At 44.2% G+C, this 14050-nt stretch overlaps 1 protein-coding gene across 3 annotated transcripts in view; it reads left to right on the forward strand.

The window, feature by feature from the left end:
* The first annotated feature begins 2857 nt into the window (after positions 1-2857).
* LOC129831635 (SH2B adapter protein 2-like) overlaps positions 2858-14050 on the forward strand; it is a 68456-nt gene continuing 57263 nt past the window's right edge. Inside the window, exon 1 of one of the 3 annotated variants that reach the window (XM_055894981.1) lies at positions 2858-3240. The gene's annotated coding sequence lies outside the window, so the exon portion shown is untranslated. The remainder of the gene's footprint in view (positions 3241-14050) is intronic. The other 2 variants (XM_055894979.1, XM_055894980.1) reach the window with 2 other exon arrangements.

The following is a 14050-nucleotide window of genomic DNA, read 5'->3' on the forward strand; positions in this document are numbered from 1 at the left end:
CTGTCTGCACTCAATGAGTTACTGTGTCCGTCTTTCTGTCTGTCTGTCTGCACTCAATGAGTTACTGTGTCTGTTTGTCTGCACTCAATGAGTTACTGTGTCTGTCTGTCTGTCTGTCTGCACTCAATGAGTTACTGTGTCTGTCTGTCTGCACTCAATGAGTTACTGTGTCTGTCTGTATGTCTGTCTGTCTGTCTGTCTGTCTGCACTCAATGAGTTACTGTGTCTGTCTGTCTGTCTGTCTGTCTGTCTGTCTGTCTGTATGCCTGTATGCCTGTATGCCTGTATGCCTGTCTGTCTGTCTGTCTGCACTCAATGAGTTACTGTGTCTGTCTGTCTGTCTGTCTGTCTGTCTGTCTGTCTGTCTGTCTGTCTGTCTGTCTGTCTGTCTGTACTCAATGACGTTTCTCTGTCCGTGTGTCTGTCTGCCACCAAATGAATGTATGTATGTTGCTGTGTCTAAATGGCTGGAGTTGGATGCATGTTTGTGTAGCATGACATGCCAGTGCCAGGCTCATAGGCTCTGATATAGTGGAGTGGTAAGACAAGTGGCTAGTGATTGAGACTAACTGTGTGTGTGTGTGTGTGTGTGTGTGTGTGTGTGTGTGTGTGTGTGTGTGTGTGTGCGTGTGCGTGTGCGTGTGCGTGTGCGTGTGTGTGTGTGTGTGTGCGTGTGTGTGTGTGAGACACAATAGGTCACCTGGCTCTCTCTCCCACTCACCAGTCCAGGAAACCCAACAGCACTGAACGTCCCGTATTATAAAGTGTGAAGCAACATTAGCGCTGCTTAGACCCGAGCTTTAGGGAGTGTGCGGGTGAGAGAGTGACAGGGAGAGCAGGCACCCCAAAAATCTGAGGGAAAACAAAATACGTGAGGATGGCTAGAGGGTGGTCCGGAGGGGGGGCTAGCCCCACTGACTATAAATTGGAGAATTTAGCATTTTTCAAACACCCGAAGCAGCTTTTTCCTGCAATCGACAGCCATAATCATTATGCTTAATTTAAAAAAATATATATATACAGTACCAGTCAATAGTTTGGACACACCTACTCATTTCATTTTTTTTTTTATTTTTTATTTTACTATTTTCTACATTGTAGAATAATAGTGAAGATATCAAAACTATGAAATAACACATATGGAATCATGTAGTAACCAAAAAAGTGTTTAACAAATCAAAATATATTTGATATTTGATATTCTTCAAAGTAGCCACCCTTTGCCTTGATGACAGCTTAGCACAGTCTTGGCATTCTCTTAACCAACTTCATGGGCTTAGTCACCTGGAGTGCATTTCAATTGACAGGTGTTCCATCTTAAAAGTTAATTTGTGGAATTTCTTTATTTATTAATTCGTTTGAGCCAATCAGTTGTGTTGTGACAAGGTAGGGGTAGTATACAGAAGATAGCCCTATTTAGTAAAAGACCAAGTCCATATTATGGCAAGAACAACTCAAATAAGCAAAGAGCAATGACAGTCCATCATTACTTTAAGACATGAAGGTCAGTCAATCTGGAAAATGTAAAGAACTGAACTTTTCTTCAAGTGCAGCAGCAAAAACCATCAAGCACTATGATGAATCTGGCTCACATGAGGACCGCCACAGGACAGGAAGACCCATAGTTATCTCTGCTGCAGAGGATAAGGTCATTAGAGTCACCAGCCTCAGGAATTGCACCCGCACTCACAGAGTGTCTGTTACTTGAACATCTCAACATCAACTGTTCAGAGGAGACTGCGTGAATCAGGCTTTCATGGATGAATTGCTGCAAAGAAACCACTACTAAAGAACACCGATAAGAAGAAGAGACTTGCTTGGGCCAAGAAACACAAGCAATGGACATTAGAGTGGTGGAAATCTGTCCTTTAGTCTGATAAATCCAAATGTAAGATTTTTTGGTTCCAACCGCCATGTCTTTGTGAGATGCAGAGTAGGTGAACGGATGATCTCCGCATGTGTGGTTCCCATCGATCTCAGTGCAAGAGCCATCACTACAGTCCCTGGTTCGAATCCAGGCTGTATCCGGACATGATTGGGAGTCCCATAGGACGGCACACAATTGGCCCAGCGTTGTCCAGGTTTGGCCGGGGTAGGCCATCATTGTAAATAATAATTTGTTCTTAACTGACTTGCCTAGTTAAATAAAGGTTACAAATCGTGAAGCACGGAGGAGAGGGTGTGATGGTGGAGGGGTGCTTTGCTCATGACACTGTGATTTATTTAGAGTTCAAGGCACACTAAAACAGCATGGCTACCACAGCATTCTGCAGCGATATTCCATCCCATCTGATTTGCGCTTAGTGGGACTATCATTAGTTTTTCAACAGGACAATGACACATCACACCTCCAGGCTGTGTAAGAGATTTTTGACCAAGAAGGAGAGTGATGGAGTGATGCATCAGATGACCTGGCCTCCATAATCACCCGACCTCAACCCAATTGAGATGGTTTTGGATGAGTTGGACCACAGAGTGAAGGAAAAGCAGCCAACAAGTGCTCAGCATATGTGGGAACTCCTTCAAGACTGTTGAAAAAGCATTCCAGGTGAAGCTGGTTAAGAGAATTACAAGAGTGTGCAAAGCTGTTAACAAGGCAAAGGGTGGCTACTTTGAAGAATCTAAAATATAAAATATATTTTGATTTGTTGAACACTTTTTTGGTTACTACATGATTCCATATGTGTTATTTCATAGTTTCGATGTCTTCACTATTATTCTACAATATAGAAAATAATAAAAGTAAAGAAAAAAAACCTTGAATAAGTGCATCTAAACTTTTAACTGGTACTGTATATATTATTTTTTTAATAGAACAAATCTGAGGAGGCACGACGCCTCTGAGTGAGAGGGACAAAAAGAGGGAGGCTGGTGGGATTACACACAATGGACTTGCCTCTGGCTCACAAAAAAACACTAAACGTTTATACCTATGGCAAAGTGAACTGGTTTTGGCAAGCGGGAACCGTGGGCGGCTCCTTTAAGGGCAGACAGTCCCGGAATGAGAGACCGTGGATCCTACAGTGCAGTGTGCTTCGAATGGATATGGAGAAAATGTAACGGCGCGGCCGCTAGCCTCCTATATCTGTCTAACCGCTCATCGAGAATACAGATATGAAGACAATTAATACATATTATTGGACTTGATTGGAGAACAACAACAGCAATAACAACAAACAACAGAGCAAGGATTGGCTCCCAGACATCAGCGTAGCGCCATGCAGTGAGTCGGACATCGAGGTGAGCGCTGCTGCGTTCATGTTTTCCATTTTGTGACTTCCGACCTGTTTGGATGTTGCAGGAAGCGATTTAGCGCGCATTCTAGCCTACCCGTCTCCGTTATAATCGCCAACCTGTAACCTAGACTACGTCCTACATATAATATTATTCCATAGGCTATTAAAATGTTTGCGTCGTGCTTTTAGTGAGTGCGGTAGCAATAAGATAGGCAGCTAGGCTCAGCCCTCACTGTGTTCGGTTCAGGTGCTGAAGGATAGCCGTATGTCCAATCGACTCGCCAACGCGCCTGGTGCTGAAACGCATCCATGTTAAACACATTATTGCAACACACGGGTAGCCTAGGCTATAACAGACTCCATTGATGACGTTCTTAGGACACCTCAGTAATTGATGCGCTTCCTCAGAGAAGCCTCAAGACATTAGCTGCTCGGGATTGAGGGTCGCGGTAAAGCATTTTGCCCCTAATCCATTTTTGTGGATCGAGGGGTAGGTCTGTCGAGGGGTAAAGGTCTCTAGGGTCACTGACCATAACAGATACCATTATAACGTTCTGTCTCCGGCAGTCATTGACAAACCCCAGGGTCTGATTGTGTCCTGGCACTGCGAATAGAGTCTCTGTTAAAACGGTCATTAATTGACGCGGAATTCGGGATCCATTCTTTCACGCGTCGAGTCGGCGCCCAGCCATTCAGCAGCCGGTTATTTCTCATTCATGAGTACCACCACCGTGCGCACATGCTACCACAGCATATCGATTATTCCCATTAATTAAAAGGCCTAGGCTAGTCATATATTTTTACAGTTCTTTCTAATTGGTAATGGTTTACATAGGCATACTGTTATAAAAAAAAGTCTGTTTTATTCGATAGACTATGTTGAACAGACAGTGAAGATCAAACAACTATCATGCCACTTCATATATGTCAGTGTAGTGCAACAAGTTATGCTAACCTAGACCTATTCCAAGTTTTCCAAGTGTTCGTTTTTTTACCAGTCTGTAAAAATGCTCCAGTAGCCTGTTAGTTCACATCATTTATTCTCTGATTATAGCCTGTGTACGCACCGTTCAACTTTATAGTTTCAAGACGAAAAAGAAAAAAACGTCCACATCTTGCATTTCAGGGTGGTTTTTTTTTGTGGTCATCTGTGAAATTAATTTAGTGGGTGAGAGGGACAGGAAGCAGAAACGGAGTCGCGGAATGCGCGTCTCCCACGCTCTATCCTTGATCACGGTTGGCCACGTGGAGGCACGCTGCATGAACGCTCTCACCCTCAGCTCGCTCAATATTTACATTAGCTCTGTTTGTCTCCGTGCCCTTTCTCACCCCCAGAGGACATGCTAATTAGTGTGTTTAACATGCACAGTCGCGTGTGGGTTGTTATAAGCGGGTCGTTGTTGCGTGTTTTACATCACCGGAGGCGCCTGTAGTCTTACCGTAGGCACATTCAGAATCAGAAGAAAACAAATGATTCCTGACAGAAGTATTTTTTTAAAATAATACTGCACTCCTCAAAGGCATCATTTCCATGTTTTTGTGTATTTACTCAGAGTACATTATGCTTGTAGCATGACTCCGTGTTTGGTCGTAGAGTAAGTTACGCCTGCCCTGACTACTGTCATCATGTCAACCCAATCTGGCTCTATCAGGAGTTAAAAGAGAGGCTGTATCAGAGATGGGTGTAGATCTGTTGCTAGGCTACATCCCACTTCTACCAGGAAAGAGCATTCCTCTCTCAGACTGTTGGTTGAGAGTCAGGAAGCTGCCGGCAGGGTTATCAGAGGTCAGGTCAAAGGTCATAGTGTGTGGTCTGTGATGATGATGCCAGAGCAAGTAAAGGTTGTATAACTCTGGCCTGTGACCCCTGACCCCTGACCCCTTTCTTACCTCTGGAGGTCTTATTTACTGGCTGGCTCTATGGGCTGTCATCCTTTCTGCTGCTCCATCTCTGTCATCCTGTCTGCTGCTCCCTCTCTCTCTGTCATCCTTTCTGCTGCTCCCTCTCTCTGTCATCCTTTCTGCTGCTCCCTCTCTCTGTCATCCTGTCTGCTGCTCTCTCTCTCTGTCATCCTGTCTGCTGCTCTCTCTCTCTGTCATCCTGTCTGCTGCTCTCTCTCTCTCTGTCATCCTGTCTGCTGCTCTCTCTCTCTGTCATCCTTTCTGCTGCTCCATCTCTCTCTGTCATCCTTTCTGCTGCTCCCTCTCTCTGTCATCCTTTCTGCTGCTCTCTCTCTCTCTGTCATCCTGTCTGCTGCTCTCTCTCTCTCTGTCATCCTGTCTGCTTCTCTCTCTCTCTCTGTCATCCTGTCTGCTGCTCTCTCTCTCTGTCATCCTGTCTGCTGCTCTCTCTCTCTGTCATCCTGTCTGCTGCTCTCTCTCTCTGTCATCCTGTCTGCTGCTCTCTCTCTCTGTCATCCTGTCTGCTGCTCTCTCTCTCTGTCATCCTGTCTGCTGCTCCCTCTCTATCTGTCATCCTGTCTGCTGCTCCCTCTCTCTCTGTCATCCTGTCTGCTGCTCCCTCTCTCTCTGTCATCCTGTCTGCTGCTCCCTCTCTCTCTGTCATCCTGTCTGCTGCTCTCTCTCTCTGTCATCCTTTCTGCTGCTCGCTCTCTGTCATCCTTTCTGCTGCTCCCTCTCTCTGTCATCCTTTCTGCTGCTCCATCTCTCTCTCTGTCATCCTGTCTGCTGCTCCCTCTCTCTGTCATCCTGTCTGCTGCTCTCTCTCTCTGTCATCCTGTCTGCTGCTCTCTCTCTGTCATCCTTTCTGCTGCTCTCTCTCTCTCTGTCATCCTGACTGCTGCTCTCTCTGTCATCCTGTCTGCTGCTCTCTCTCTCTGTCATCCTTTCTGCTGCTCTCTCTCTCGCTCTGCCATCCTGTCTGCTGCTCTCTCTCTCTGTCATCCTGTCTGCTGCTCCCTCTCTCTGTCATCCTGTCTGCTGCTCTCTCTCTCTGTCATCCTGTCTGCTGCTCTCTCTCTGTCATCCTTTCTGCTGCTCTCTCTCTCTCTGTCATCCTGTCTGCTGCTCTCTCTCTGTCATCCTTTCTGCTGCTCTCTCTCTCTGTCATCCTGTCTGCTGCTCCCTCTCTCTGTCATCCTGTCTGCTGCTCCCTCTCTCTGTCATCCTGTCTGCTGCTCCCTCTCTCTGTCATCCTGTCTGCTGCTCTCTCTCTCTGTCATCCTTTCTGCTGCTCCCTCTCTGTCATCCTGTCTGCTGCTCCCTCTCTGTCATCCTTTCTGCTGCTCCCTCTCTCTGTCATCCTGTCTGCTGCTCCCTCTCTCTCTCTGTCATCCTTTCTGCTGCTCTCTCTCTCTGTCATCCTGTCTGCTGCTCCCTCCCTCTCTGTCATCCTGTCTGCTCCTCCCTCTCTCTCTGTCATCCTGTCTGCTGCTCCCTCTCTCTCTGTCATCCTTTCTGCTGCTCCCTCTCTCTCTGTCATCCTGTCTGCTGCTCCCTCTCTCTCTGTCATCCTTTCTGATGCCCCCTCTCTCTCTGTCATCCTTTCTGATGCCCCCTCTCTCTCTCTGTCATCCTGTCTGCTGCTCCCTCTCTCTCTCTGTCATCTTTTCTGATGCTCCCTCTCTCTCTGTCATCCTGACTGCTTCTCTCTCTCTGTCATCCTGACTGCTGCTCCCTCTCTCTCTGTCATCCTGACTGCTCCTCCCTCTCTCTGTCATCCTGTCTGCTGTTCCCTCTCTCTCTGTCATCCTGTCTGCTGCTCCGTCTCTCTTTCTGTCATCCTGTCTGCTGCTCCCTCTCTCTCTGTCATCCTGTCTGCTGCTCCCTCTCTCTCTGTCATCCTTTCTGCTGCTCCGTCTCTCTTTCTGTCATCCTGTCTGCTGCTCCCTCTCTCTCTGTCATCCTGTCTGCTGCTCCGTCTGTCTCTCTGTCATCCTGTCTGCTGCTCCCTCTCTCTCTGTCATCCTGTCTGCTGCTCCGTCTCTCTCTCTGTCATCCTGTGTGCTGCTCCCTCTCTCTCTGTCATCCTTTCTGATTCTCCCTCTCTCTCTGTCATCCTTTCTGATGCCCCCTCTCTCTTTGTCATCCTGACTGCTGCTCCCTCTCTCTCTCTGTCATCCTGACTGCTGCTCCCTCTCTCTCTGTCATCCTGACTGCTGCTCCCTCTCTCTCTGTCATCCTGACTGCTCCTCCCTCTCTCACTGTCATCCTGTCTGCTGCTCCCTCTCTCTCTGTCATCCTGACTGCTCCTCCCTCTCTCTCTCAGTCATCCTGTCTGCTGCTCCCTCTCTCTCTGTCATCCTGTCTGCTGCTCCCTCTCTCTGTCATCCTGTCTGCTGCTCCCTCTCTCTCTGTCATCTGCTCCCTCTCTCTCTGTCATCCTGTCTGCTGCTCCCTCTCTCTGTCATCCTTTCTTCTGCTATGCATTTAGGCTGCCATTGGTTTCTCTGGCCTCTGGCTTCCTTTGGTGAGTCAGCCAGTCATTCAGTCAGTCAGTCAGTCAGTCAGTCAGTCAGACGAGCCAACCCTCCACTCTCTGACGATCTGCTCTTGTAGATCCCGAAGGAACAAACCTTGTTGATTTTAGACACAGGGTAAGGGTACCCACTAAGTCCACTTCCCATCTGGGGATTCAAATAAAAAGGAAACTAGAAAAGTGTTCATCTGTTTAAAGTTTCAACCAATACATCTGGCTGTTATATCCATTACAGTTTTCTATTCTAAGCCAATCAGATGTTTTATTATTAAGTTATTGACAGTTATACAGTTATGTGTTCAGTTCCCACAAGTGCCCAATTTCAAAGCTGTACAAAAACTCTTGGTATTGAGGCGACCATCAGATAAATACATTTTCAGATATTTTTTTGTACCTTCTCAGATAAAGAATGATCACATATGTAAAATTAAGAGATGAATGTAATGATATACAGTACCAGTCAAAAATTTTGACACCTACTAATTCAAGGGTTTTTCTTATTTAAAAAAATATATATATTTTCTACATTGTAGAATAATAGTGAAGACATCAAAACTATGAAATAACACACATGAAATCATGTAGTAACCAAAAAAGTGTTCAACAAATCAAAATACATTTTAGATTATAGATTCTTTAAAGTAGTCACCCTTTGCCTTGACGATAGCTTTGCACACTCTTGGCATTCTCTCAACCAGCTTCACCTGGAATGCTTTTCCAACAGTCTTGCAGAATGTTGTGGTTGCCATGCTGGTATAGTGTGCCTTGAATTCTAAATAAATCACTGACAGTGTCACCAGCAAAGCACCCCCACACCATCACAACTCCTCCTCCATGCTTCCCGGTGGGAACCACACATGCGGAGATTCGTTCGCTAACTCTGCGTCTCACAAAGACTCGGCAGTTGGAACCAAAAATGTCACATTTGCATTCATCAGACCAAAGGACAGATTTCCACCGGTCTGAAGTCCATTGCTTGTGTTTCTTGGCCCAAGCAAGTCTCTTCTTATTATTGGTGTCCTTTAGTAGTGGTTTCTTTGCAGCAATTCATCCATGAAAGCCTGATTCACGCAGTCTCCTCTGAACAGTTGATGTTGAGATGTGTTTGTTACTTGAACTCTGCAATTTCTGAGGCTGGTAACTCTAATGACCTTATTCTCTGCAGCAGAGGTAACTATGGGACTTCCTTTCCTGTGGCGCTCCTCATGAGTTCCAGTTTCATCATAGTGTTTGATGGTTTTTGTGACTGCACTTGAAGTTCTTTAAATTATCAGGATGGACTGACCTTCATGTCTTAAAGTAATGATGGACTGTCATTTCTCTTTGCTTATTTGAACTGTTCTTGCCATAATATGGACTTTGGCTTTTACCAAATAGGGCTATCTTCTGTAAACAATCCCTACCTTGTCACAACACAACTGATTGGCTCAAATGCATTAAGAAGGAAATAAATTCCACAAATTAACTTTTAACAAGGCACACCTGTTAATTGAAATGCATTCCCGGTAACTACCTCATGAAGCTGGTTGAGAGAATGCCAAGAGTGTGCAAAGCTGTCATCAAAGCAAAGGGTGGCTACTTTGAAGAATCTAAAATCTAAAATATATTTTGATTTCTTTAACACTTTTTTGGTTACTACATGATTCCATATGTGTTATTTCATAGTTTTGATGTCTTCACTATTATTCTACAATGTCGAAAAAAGTAAATAAATAAATAAATAAAACCCTGAAATGGGTAGATGTGTCCAAACCTTTGACTGGTACTGTGTACACATGATAGCATATCGGCGTTAATTACTATTTCTTTGCCAAATGAAAAGATTTTTTTTCCATGCTAGCGGTCGTGGCTGCGTGTCACAGTCACACAGTAGCCGCATAGCTTGGTGAACTACAACACACATAGCTTGGGGAACTACAACACACATAGCTTGGTGAACTACAACACATAGCTTGGTGAACTACAACACACATAGCTTGGTGAACTACAACACATAGCTTGGTGAACTACAACACACATAGCTTGGGGAACTACAACACCCATAGCTTGGTGAACTACAACACCCATAGCTTGGTGAACTACAACACCCATAGCTTGGTGAACTACAACACACATAGCTTGGTGAACTACAACACACATAGCTTGGTGAACTACAACACACATAGCTTGGTGAACTACAACACATAGCTTGGTGAACTACAACACACATAGCTTGGTGAACTACAACACATAGCTTGGTGAACTACAACACACATAGCTTGGTGAACTACACCACATAGCTTGGTGAACTACAACACACATAGCTTGGTGAACTACAACACACATAGCTTGGTGAACTACAACACACATAGCTTGGTGAACTACAACACATAGCTTGGTGAACTACAACACCCATAGCTTGGTGAACTACAACACCCATAGCTTGGTGAACTACAACACCCATAGCTTGGTGAACTACAACACCCATAGCTTGGTGAACTACAACACCACATAGCTTGGTGAACTACAACACATATAGCTTGGTGAACTACAACACACATAGCTTGGTGAACTACAACACATAGCTTGGTGAACTACAACACACATAGCTTGGTGAACTACAACACATAGCTTGGTGAACTACAACACCCATAGCTTGGTGAACTACAACACACATAGCTTGGTGAACTACAACACATAGCTTGGTGAACTACAACACACATAGCTTGGGGAACTACAACACCCATAGCTTGGTGAACTACAACACCCATAGCTTGGTGAACTACAACACCCATAGCTTGGTGAACTACAACACACATAGCTTGGTGAACTACAACACACATAGCTTGGTGAACTACAACACACATAGCTTGGTGAACTACAACACATAGCTTGGTGAACTACAACACATAGCTTGGTGAACTACAACACACATAGCTTGGTGAACTACAACACACATAGCTTGGTGAACTACACCACATAGCTTGGTGAACTACAACACACATAGCTTGGTGAACTACAACACACATAGCTTGGTGAACTACAACACCCATAGCTTGGTGAACTACAACACCCATAGCTTGGTGAACTACAACACCCATAGCTTGGTGAACTACAACACCACATAGCTTGGTGAACTACAACACATATAGCTTGGTGAACTACAACACACATAGCTTGGTGAACTACAACACATAGCTTGGTGAACTACAACACACATAGCTTGGTGAACTACAACACATAGCTTGGTGAACTACAACACCCATAGCTTGGTGAACTACAACACATAGCTTGGTGAACTACAACACCCATAGCTTGGTGAACTACAACAACATGATAGATTTCAGGCGTTCACAGATTACATTTTAAAATGCATTTTGTCTTATTTTACTGTTAAATGAACCTTGCATTGTTTTATACATAGATAGCATTTTTGTAAATGTGGCATTTATCTCATGTGGGTTTACAGGGTTGATAGCACAAAAAGCACTCCCTCTAAACAGGATGTAAATTACAATCTAGTAATATTGTTTAATATGATCAATATTAACGTTGCATAATATTGTAGTCTATAGTGTATATTTGTACCTCAAACCATTGGTTTACAAATATTTTATGTGTAGACAATAAATCCCTGTTGTTCCAATTAAGCCCGGTGTGCTCCTGTTAAGCCCGGTGTGCTCCTGTTAAGCCCCAGTGTGCTCCTGTTAAGCCCAGTGTGCCCCTGTTAAGCCCCGGTGTGCTCCTGTTAAGCCCCGGTGTGCTCCTGTTAAGCCCCGGTGTGCTCCTGTTAAGCCCCAGTGTGCTCCTGTTAAGCCCCGGTGTGCTCCTGTTAAGCCCAGTGTGCTCCTGTTAAGCCCCAGTGTGCTCCTGTTAAGCCCCAGTGTGCTCCTGTTAAGCCCAGTGTGCTCCTGTTTAGCCCAGTGTGCTCCTGTTTAGCCCCATTGTGCTCCTGTTTAGCCCCATTGTGCTCCTGTTAAGCCCCAGTGTGCTCCTGTTAAGCCCCAGTGTGCTCCTGTTAAGCCCCGGTGTGCTCCTGTTAAGCCCCGGTGTGCTCCTGTTAAGCCCCAGTGTGCTCCTGTTAAGCCCCAGTGTGCTCCTGTTAAGCCCCAGTGTGCTCCTGTTTAGCCCAGTGTGCTCCTGTTAAGTCCCTGTGTGCTCCTGTTAAGCCCCAGTGTGCTCCTGTTAAGCCCGGTTTGCATTGAAACACATTGGGAATAGTGTGTTGATATCTCTAATATTCAATTCATATTTTGTATTTATTTCAGATTTAAGTTGATTCAAACACACAACTACAGTTATATTCTGCATCTAGTCATGGTGCCTTTACCAAGATAAGAAACAATTATAAACCTCTGTACTCTCTCTAAGTTGTGGACAGGTAGTGGACAGGTAGTGGACAGGTAGTGGACAGGTAGTGGACAGGTAGTCATTGACGCAAAGAGAGAACAATAAGATCAGAGTTGAGGGACAAGAAGATGTCTATTGGACAACTACTCACGTACTTTTGGATGGAGGCATTGTCATATTGTTGTCCTTCATTCATCCAGGAGATTCTGTATTTTGGTCCGCCACCTGTATATCTTTGTAATACAACAGTAGAGAGGGAGAGTTGAAATTGTCTTCAGACGGGCTTCTAGGAAGACGAGTTTTAACTAATTAACAACAATAGCAGAACAGCAAATGTGAAACAGCTTTAGGATAATGAATTGGAAAGTTGTGTGTTTTGGTCTTTATGAATGGGTTCTTATCCACAGAGGGATATTTATTATTTATTATTTTATTAACAAGAAATAACACACCTGATTCAACTAATCATGTCTTGATTGAAGTCTATGATTAGTTGTTTAGTTGAATCAGGTATGTACCGTACTGGTTGACAAGAACAAAAGCCTAATTCCATATTGATCTCTGTGGATACGATTGGACACCCCACTGTTATGAGTGATACTTTCATGATGAATAGCCATTATTTGTTTATTTTTAAAAACTTTAATGGACATTTAATATAATCACATTTTATAAAGAACAAAAAGAGAAATGCAACATGCAACAATTTCAAATATTTTACTGAGTTATAGTTCATAAAATGAAATCTGTCAATTGAAATAAATTCATTAGATCCTAATCTATGGATTTCACATGACTGGGCAGGGGCGCAGCCATGGGTGGGCCTGGGAGGGCATAGGCCCACCCACTTAGGTGCCAGGGCCACTCACTGAAAAGCCAGCCACCCTTCAGCCTCTGATGATCCCGCAGGTGAAGAAACCGGATGTGGAAGTCCTGGGCTAGCGTGGGTACACGTGGTCTGTGGTTGTGAGGCTGGTTGAACGTACTGCCAAATTCTCTAATACAACTTTGGAGGCGGCTTATGGTAGAGAAATTAACATTGAATTATCTGGCTACAGCTCTGGGGGACATTCCTGCAGCCAGCATGCCAATTTGCATGTCCACTCAAAACTTGAGATATCTGTGGCATTGTGTTGCATGACAAAATGTCACATTTTAGAGTGGCCTTTTATTGTCCCCGGCACAAGGTGCACCTGTGTAATAATCATGCTGTTTAATCAGCTTCTTGATATGCCAATGGAACATTTCTGGACTCTTTTATTTCAGTTCATAAAACATGGGACCGACACTTTACATGTTGGGTTTTATATATTTGTGTTTAGTGTACGTAAGAAATGTCAGTTTTGAACATTTGGACATTTTATTTAAATAGTGGGCTTATTTGGAACACCCAAGGTCTTAAAGGGTACTCTCGGTACTATTAAAGCCACTCCAGACTTTTCACATTTTATCAAATATTTTAATGTCTTAAAGTCATAAAACTTTATATAAAAAATGTATCTTTAATTTTATAGAAACTTTTTTTACAGAAATTAGGGCAGTATATGTTAGAAATGTCTAAACTTAGATTTTGGTGGATTTAATATGTACACTTACCCTAATACGTACACTTACCCTAATTCACAGAGGAAACAAATGACTTCTGGATCTATTTCTGTGTGGTTACGTTCTACCCTTGTAGGCCTGTATGTGTGAACTGTTTCTGACTTGTAGGCCTGTATGTGTGAACTGTTTCTGACTTGTAGGCCTGTATGTGTGAACTGTGATGGGTTCCTGACTTGTAGGCCTGTATGTGTGAACTGTGATGTGTCTGTGTCGACCTGTCATGTTTCTTATGTGTCTGGTTTTGTAATTTCCTGCTCATCCCAGCAGTCATTTCCTCTGTGTGTGTGTGTGTGTGTGTGTGTGTGTGTGTGTGTGTGTGTGTGTGTGTGTGTGTGTGTGTGTGTGTGTGTGTGTGTGTGTGTGTGTGTGTGTGTGTGTGTGTGTGTGTGTGCAGCTAAAATCGTGCTGCTGTATTAATCAACATGATGTACTGAACAGAACA

Source organism: Salvelinus fontinalis, chromosome 33, assembly GCF_029448725.1.
Source record: "Salvelinus fontinalis isolate EN_2023a chromosome 33, ASM2944872v1, whole genome shotgun sequence".
Classification (NCBI taxonomy): domain Eukaryota; kingdom Metazoa; phylum Chordata; class Actinopteri; order Salmoniformes; family Salmonidae; genus Salvelinus; species Salvelinus fontinalis.